The sequence below is a fragment of the Choloepus didactylus genome, chromosome 15, assembly GCF_015220235.1.
Source record: "Choloepus didactylus isolate mChoDid1 chromosome 15, mChoDid1.pri, whole genome shotgun sequence".
In the NCBI taxonomy this organism is placed as follows: Eukaryota; Metazoa; Chordata; class Mammalia; order Pilosa; family Megalonychidae; genus Choloepus; species Choloepus didactylus.
Genome location: NC_051321.1, coordinates 38,633,591 through 38,642,875, shown reverse-complemented (window position 1 = coordinate 38,642,875; position 9,285 = coordinate 38,633,591).

Below are 9,285 nucleotides of genomic sequence, written 5' to 3'. Positions count from 1 at the left end.
TACTGCAAGCTATGGACTATAGATAATCTTAAAATTCTTTCATCAACAGTAACTGGTGTACCACACCAACACTAGAGGTCAATAATTGGGGGAGATAAGGGATAAGGGATGTTTGGGGCCTTCTTTTTGTCTATCTAATAATTTTCTTTGAAGCAATGAAAAGAGATGACAATTCAGTGTGATGATGAGTGCGCAACTAAGTGATGATACTGTGAGATACTGATTGCATACTTTGGATGGAATATACAAGGGAATATTTCTCAATAAAATGTGCAAAAAAACCTTGAGGCATAAGGGGCTGTAGTTTAATTTTCTTAAAGTGTTTTAATCTGGTGTTGATATCAGGGAAATGCTAGCTTCGTAAAATGGTTTGGGGAGTATTCTCTTTTTCCATTTTCTGGGAAGGTATTTTAGATATGGTATTATTTCTTCATTAATATTTGGTAGATTTCACCAGTGAAGGCTCTGGGCCTGGAGTTTACTTTGGATGAAGAACATTAATTATGAATTCAATTTCTTTAATATAGCTATCAAGCTATTCAGGTTATTTCTCCTTGAGTGAATTTTGGTAGTTTGGGTTTTTCAAGAAATGTGCCTATGAGTGTCCTCTCTGTTTTCCAAATCAGTCTGGTCAAAAGTTCATCAATTTTTTCAGTCTCTCAAAGAATCAGCTTTTGGTTTCATTGATTTTTTTCAGTTGGTTTTCTGTTTTCTATTTAATTGATTTCTTCTCTTGCCTTTATTATATCCTATCTTCTAGGGTTTAATTTGCTCTTCCTTTTCAAGTTCCTTAAGGGGAAAGCTTACAACATTGATTTTTGAGAACTTTCTTTTCTAATACAAACCTTTAGTGTTGTATATTTCCTTCTTCACAGCTTTAGTTTTTTCTTTTTGAATTTTATTTTTAAATAAATTCAAAGTTATAGGAACAGTTGCAAAAACAATACAAATGCCATACACAGAACTCCAGCATACCCTGACCCCCCTCCCCCAATACTCCAATCCACCAACTTTAACATGCTGTCACACAGCCATTTCTTTCCCTCCCTCCCTATCATCCATCATCTATTGCTCTGTCTTCTGAACATATGAGAGCAAGCTGCACACATCCTTGAACAAACACTATAATTCACATATACAATTCCCATGAACAAGAACATTCTTTTATGCAATCCCGTTAAGCTTAGCTAAGAAGTTCAAGAAATTCAACATTGATACAAAGCTTACATTCTATATTTCCTTTTTTTTTTTTTCCTCACATCTCAACTGTGTCCCTTTGAGCCTCCTGTCCTCCATCCTCAGATCCCATCCAGGATCATCCTTGGCATTCAATTGTCATCTATTTAGACTGTCTTTTTTTTTCTCAATTGTGGAAACATGAGTGGATAAACAAAATGTGGCCTAAATCTTCCTATTCTACCCCCTCCCTAGCATTCCATTAGTGGAATTAATCACATTTAGAATGTTGTAATGCTATTACCTTCCCACCATCCATTACTAGAAATTTCCCTTCACCTCAAACAGCAACCCTACACTCATTTCTTAACTCCTCATTGCCCCTTCCCCCATTTCTCTTAACCCATACTCTACTTTTCATCTCTATGGTCATATTCTCTGATAATTTCTTTGTGTTTACTGTGGGGCTTAAAATTAACCTCTTAAATCCATAACAATCTTGGTTTTCTTTGATACCAACTGTGCTGGTTTGAATGTATTATGTCCCCCAAACATAATGTCTTTTGTGGGCAGACATTATCAGTGTTGATTAGATTGCAATTCTTTGAGTGTTTCTTTGGAATGCACTCCACCCAGCTGTGGGTGATGACTCTGACTGGATAATTTCCATGGAGGTGTTGCTCCGCCCATTCGGGGTGGGTCTAAGTTGATAAGTGGAGCCATATAAATGAGCTGACATAACAGAAGGAACTCAGTGCAGCTGTGAGTGATGTTTGAAGAGGAGCTACAGCCAAGAGGGACACTTTGAAGAATGCACTGGAACTGAGAGAGGAGCTTCAGCTTACAGAGACATTTTGGAGATGGCCTTTGAAAGCAGACTTTTGCTCTGGAGAAGCTCAGAGAAGACAAACGCCCCAAGAGCAACTGAGAGTGACATTTTGGAGAGAAGCTGAAGCCTAGAGAGGAACGTCCTGGGAGAAAGCCATTTGGAAACCAGAACTTTGGAACAGACGCCAGCTATGTGCCTTCCCAGCTAACAGAGGTTTTCCAGATGCCATTGGCCATCCTCCAGTGAAGGTACCCGATTGTTGATGCATTACCTTGGACACTTTATGGCCTTAAGACTGTAACTATGTAACCAAATAAACCCCCTTTTATAAAAGGCAATCCGTCTCTGGTGTTTTGCATTTTGGCAGCATTAGCAAACTAGAACACCAATTTAACTTCAATAGGACATAAACTATGTTCCTATACTCCTCCATCCCCCCACCTTTATATAGTTCTTATCAAAAATTACATATTTTACATTGAGTTCAAAACTACTGATTTGTCATTAGAGTTTGTGTATTTTATATTGTGTAGGAAGTAAATAGTGGAGTTACAGTTCAGAAATTATTGACTTCTATTTGTATTCCATTGTGGTCAGAGAATGTGCTTTGAATATATTCAATTGTTTTTTTTTTTTCTTTAATTTATTGAGGCTTGTTTTATGTCCCAGCATATGGTCCATTCTGAAGAAAGATCTGTGATCACTAGAGAAAAATGAGTGTCCTGGTGATTTGGGATGTAAAGTTCTATATATGTCTGTTAAAATTCTCTATATCTCTCTCTCCTTTCTTTGTTTCTCTGTCAGTAGGGCTCCCTTTGGTATCTGAAGTAGGGCAGGTCTTTTATTGGCAAACTCTCTCAGCATTTGTTTGTCTGTGAAAAATTTAAGCTCTCTTTCAAATTGGAAGGAGAGTTTTGCTGGATAAAATATTCTTGGTTGGAAATTTTTCTCTCTCAGAATTTTAAATATGTCATGCCACTGCCTTCTTGCCTCCATGGTGGCCACTGAGTAGTCACAATTTAGTCTTATGTTGTTTCCTTTCTAGGTGGTGAATTGCTTTTCTCTTGCTGCTTTCAGAACTTGCTCCTTCTTTTCAATATTTGACAGTCTGATCAGAATATGTCTTGAAGTGGGTTTATTTGGATTTATCCTATTTGGAGTCCACTGGGCATTTATGCTTTGTGTATTTATATTGTGTAGAAGATTTGGGAAGTTTTCCCCAACAACTTCTTTGAATAGTCTTTCTAGACCTTTACCCTTCTCTTCCCCTTCTGGGACACCAATGAGTCTTAAATTTGGACTTTTTATTTTATCTATTGTATCCCTGAGATCCATTTCAATTTTTTCAATTTTTTTCTCCATTCTTTCTTTTGTTCTTTCATTTTCTGCTCTGTGGACCTCTAGGACACTGAGTCATTGTTCAACTTCCTCTAATCTTATATTATGAGTATTCAGAGTCCTTTTAATTTGGCCAACAGTTTCCTTTATTTCCATAAGATCTTCTATTTTTTTATTTACTCTTGCAATTTCTTCTTTATGCTCTTCTAGGGTCTTCTTTATGTCCCTTATATCCTGTGCCATGTTCTTCTTCATATCCTTTATATCCTGTGCCATGTTTTCATTCCTTGATTGTAGTTCTTTGATTAATTGTGCCAAGTATTGTGTCTCTTCTGATATTTTGATTTGGGTGTTTGGGATTGGGTTCTCCATATCATCTGGTTTTATCATATGCATTAAGATTTTCTGTTGTTTTTGGCCTCTTGGCATTTCCTTTGCTTGATAGGGTTCTTTCAAGTTGTAAAAAAAAATACCACTCTAATTTTTCAGAAATACAAGTTGTTGGTGTACACTTTCTCTAACTAACCAGCAGATGGCGTCTGCGAGTCACCTATTCCCCTCAAGTCAGTTCTCTTCAACTTTGTCTTTGTGGTGTGTGGGGAAATGAGTCTTGTGGAGTTCAGCTGGTGAACTCAGTTTGGGTGTGTTGTTGGTGCTGTCCGCCCTGAATGTGGGGTTTGTGTCTGGGTGGTTAGGGAGGCAGGGCAGCTTTAATATTCACACCTCCCAGGTGTTCCCAGAGATTCAAGGCTGTTGCAAGAATCTAAGTCTTCATTTCAGTTTTGCCCCAGACACTCTCTGTCGCTGACCCACAAACCACCAGCATTGACGTAGCGTCCCTGGGTTTTCCAAGTGGGCCCCCCTTCTCAGCTGTGATCTTCCAGGACCTCTGCTGAGGGAAGGCTGTGCTACATCACAAGTGCGTGCCGTCCTTCAAGGGAAGCCCCAGGCCGCCAGGCCATGCAGGGGCGCTCTCAACCTGATGCAAAGATGGCTGAATGGGGCATCTCAACCCCCCCCCTTTTCACACAGTTCCTCCTTCCCAGCTCTGGGACAACTGGCGCGACTCTGTGCTGTGGGTATGGCCCCAGGCAGGAGTGTCTCCAGCCCACCGGGGAGCCAGCTGCAAGCAGCGGGGTTTCTTTCTCCTTTTGGCTCTCCCGTCTGCTCCCCTGGTCCTGAGGGAATCTGCAGTGGGCTATCCTCCACGCCAGACACCAAGAGGTTGGCTCAGCCCACTCCTGCCGTGCTTCAGTGTGCGATTCCATCGCAACTGCAGCCACTCCTGGGTTTTTCCCTTTTTTTTTTTTTTTAAAGAACCAGTCCATCTCCAAACACCAATCCCCGGCTTCTCCACACTGCAGCGCGGCTGCAGGACTTTCAGCCGGCTTACTCACTTGTTTCAGAATGCAGACTCCTGGTTTCACCAACTGCACGGTACCTGTGGTTCTAGCAGAACTTGTCCAGCTGGTGCATTGCTGAAACCAGTATTCTGGGTCACCTTCTGGTTTTTATCTAGTATTTTTCACAGGGGTGTTTTTTGGCCCTGTCTCACCTAGCCGCCGTCTTAGGTTCTTCCACTGCTTTAGTTTGTTATGTTGTACTTCATTTTCATTCAGTTCAAAATACTTCCCAATTTCTTCTATGGTTTCTTCTTTGACAAATGAGTTATTCAGAAGTGTATGATATATTTGGGGATTTTCCAGATAGCTTTCTGATTTCTAATTTAAGTCCATGTGGTCAGAGAACACACTGTACAGGACATTAATCCTCTTAAATGTATTGAGATTTGTTTTATAGCCCCAAATGCAATCTATCCTGATAAATTTTCTACAAGCTCTTGAAAAGAATGTGTATTTTGCTCTTATTGGGTAGTGTTCTATAAATGTCAATAAGTTCAAATTAATTAATAGTGTTATTTAAGTCTGTTATCTTACTGATTTTCTGCCTACCTGTTCTTTCATTTTTGAAGAAAACTATTGAAACCCTTAATATAAGTGTGGATTTGTCTATTTCCCCTTGCAGTTCTATCATTCAGAATTGTGATCTCTTGATTAATTGATCACTTTATCATTATGAAATAACCCTCCTTGTCTCTGGTAATATTATTTGTCAAAAATCTACTTTGGTATTAATATAGCAACTCTACTATGTTTTGATTAGGGCTGATAGACATTTGAGTTGTTTCCACTCTCTAGCCATTATGAATAATGCTGCTATAGGCATTTGTGAGATTGCTTGGTCATGTGGTAAATTTGGGTTTAAATTTTTAAGAAACTGCCAAAAACAGTTTACCAAAATGGTTGTACAATTTTACATCCCCATCATCAATGTATAAGGTTGCCAGTTTCTTCCTACTCTAACACCTCTCATCTACCTTTTGTCTTAGAGCCATTCTAGTGAGTTTAAAGTGGTATAAGTGAGTATCTCACCATTTAATTTCCATTTCCCTAATGACTAATGTTCTTAAGCATCTTTTTGTACGTACGTTAGCCCATCCCATATCTTCTTTGATGAAATGTTCATTCAATTTTTTTCTTTTAACTTGGTTCATTGAATTGTAAAAATTCTTTATACACTGTATGCAAGCTATTTATTAGATATGGGACTTGCAAACCACTAGCTTGTCTTTCACTTGCTAAATGGTGTCTTTTGAAGAGCAAAAATTTTTAATTTTGATGATGTCCAACTTATCAATATTTTCCTTTAAGAGCTAGGGTGTTTTTGTTTTGCTTTGTTTCGTTTTGTTTTTGCATCTTATCTAAAAAATCTTTGCCTAACTCAATTTTCTAAAAAATTTTCTGTTCTGTTTTCTTCCAAAGTTATCATTTTATCACTTAAATATAAGACCATGATCTACTTTGAGTTCAACTTTTTTGTATGGTGTAAGGTAAGGGTCTGATTGATCTTTTTGTTGCTGGATTATCTGAGGATTTTTGCATGTATAATCATGAAGGATGTTGGTATGTAGTTTTCATTTCTTGTGATGTCTTTGTCTGATCTTGGTATCAGGTAATACTGGCCTCATGGAATAAGCCAGAAAGCTCTCCCTCCTCCTGTATTATCTAAATAAGGAATTTTTTTTAAGTATTCGTAGAATGACGCCAAATGTTTTAAAATTTCAATCTCATAATTTACATAAATTGTTGTCAAATGGAAATAGTTAAATGTTGCTATTTTAAAAAATTATGTCTTTTGAGTTATCAAATGCAACACACACTACAGGCATACAATTTTATTCTACGTGGGTATGTTCTTCCTAAATTTATACAGATTTACTGATCAAATAAACTAGCATTATATCTACTAGATATTTAAGATGATAAAAATAATAAATTTGCATTTAAGCAAATTGAATCATTATTCTGACAAACTTATTTTAACACTAATTATGTTTTATAATATGTCAGTTTAAGGACAGTTTCCAAGATCTTTTTGGTAACTTAAAACCTACACTTATGCTAAATTAAGTATGTACGGTATGCAGGATGTGTTTTTATTGAGGAGAAAGAGTAATCTTGTCCTAAAGTATAAAGACTGGTTGTTCCAGTTTGAGAAGAAGGGAAGATTAGGACAAAACTTGAATGGAGATGGAAAATTGTAGAAAGTTCACAGAAAACAATTTTATTTGTCATGGTAAGAGCTGGCTAAGATTCGAGAAGTTTATTAAAAAGATTTTTAAAGAGCTTTGGTATTGAACATAATGTTTATGCAAAACTAGAATTTTGTTTTCTCTCTGCTAAAATGACAATATTTTCTTGGATTATTGGTCTGCTCTTAGTAAGAGGTTATAAAAATTTTTGTTTCTGTTTTTTTTACCTTCTAAGTAATCTGCTTAGAAGGCAAAACTTCTGTGTCTTATCATACTAATTTCCTGCGCTTTATGTTGACTTTACCATGTGTTTTGTGGTTTAAGAGAACCAAGTCTTCTCACTTTTAAAAGAAGTAAGGTTTTGTTGTTGTTGTTGTTGTTAGAATCAGGTTAATGCCTCAATTTACGTCTAAAATCTTTTTTTCTTACTTTGGTTAAATGGGGAGGCAATATTATTTAACAGTGACCCAGGATCCTATTTAACCAAATGTTCAAACCTAACAACTTTTGATATTTTGCCCCCCCAAAATCAAACCCTAAATAATATCTTTTTAATTTCACACTGTCTTTAGAATTTCCCAGAGGGTTCCTGGAAAATCAAAAGGATCTTTCACCATGAAAAAAAGAGAGGTGCTAGAAATAATTAGGTTTATTTGATATGCTATGAGTTGCATGGGAAGTGTCAGCCCAGAAATAATAAATTAAGCTGCAAGGCAATAAAGGCATTTATTTAGGGTCTTAGAACTGCAATTTGGGGGGTGCAGATTCAGGTAGCAATCCAAATCATGTCACATCTTGGCATTTCCAGGCAAGCATGTTTAAAGGAAGAGATTAGACCAACTGTTGGTGGTTGGTGGATATTTGAGGTGCTTTAATTGTCTTTCAGGTTAGATAGTTCACTAAGTTCTTTATCTTCTGGTTTGTTTATGGCATCTAGATGTCCTTCGGATTTTGAGGAACATTGCTGCATAAGCCTTTGCATACTTGGATAGTTTGTGACACCTGGCTGAGACCTGCATAACAGTAACCTCCAGAATGAACTCCTGACTCTGTTTTAAATCTCTTAGCCACAGTAGCTCTATTTGGTTTTATTTCTTTTAACAGAAGCATTGTCAAATCAGAGGTGCTTAACCTTCCTTAGGAAAAGGGGTAAAAAAGTTATTAATATAAATATTTCAGAAATTATACAAAGTTCCTAGGGATTTGCTGATGTCCTGGCTGTCTGTGATATGTCCCAGCATGGCTCTGTCTGACATTAATTAGGCAGCAACGGTAGAATCTCATCGCTCATGATTTCAGTTATTCTTAAAAAAAAAATGGTATATACCACAGAAACAACCAAATTTTCTTCTCACTTGCATTTTCTTTGTAATGAATTCTCATCAGAACTTTCATTTTTGTGATACAGGGGTAAGTTAGCCGTGGCCATTTCAAGTCCTTTGTCAGCCGTAGAATTTTTGGTGGTACTCTGATGCATCCCTGAAAACACCTGCAGTCTGTGACAGGCCAGAGTGCTTCATCTCCAACAAAGGGACTGTCTCAGAAACCCATGGGAAGGACCATGCAAGGGAATCTGGGGCACAAGCTTCTTTCTAATGAAATTCCTTAAAGAACTTTGAGACCATACTATGGAATTGAGTCATGATTTCCAGAAAACTAGTGGAGAAGCTGATGGGCTCATGAGATTACTAACACAAGACAGAGCAGAATAAGAATTAGACAGACTGAATGAACAGATAAAGAATGATTATGGGTTTTATTTGGAATATTGCTGATGTTTTAATTTCTATTTTCTAAATACAAGGAATCCCTTTCTCTTTTTCCTTAAGCTATCTATCACTCATAAAACATTAATCTTTTTCTCCCTACCTGATCCTTCTAGAATTTGGAAACTGTTACTGAATATTTTCATAGCATTATAGTTATTTGCATAGGTTCAATAAGAATCTGTTATCCTTGTTAACGGCATAATTGGAGACAGTGGTTATATATTCAAGGCTTTGACTAGAATATCATATTTGAGAATGATGCTCATTTAATCAGATATAACTGGAAACTTTTAAGCAACTATGTCTGACTCTATGGATAATCAGTGCTTACAAAATCATCTTGGAAAAAACTGGCCTGGCACCTGGCTTACGGAGGTCCCAGCCTTACAGAAGAGTGAGGGAGTCACTTTCTGGCAGGCATAGGAACCATATACTTTGGGACCTCAAGAAAGAGGAATTCACCCAAATCTAGAGGTACTATAATTGAAATCTGGTGGTGAGTTGGCTTGGCTTCCTATCCTTGAGAGGCTTTTAAAAATCCAATTGAGGTTCCTTACGAAAACTTTCAGCAAAACAAACTT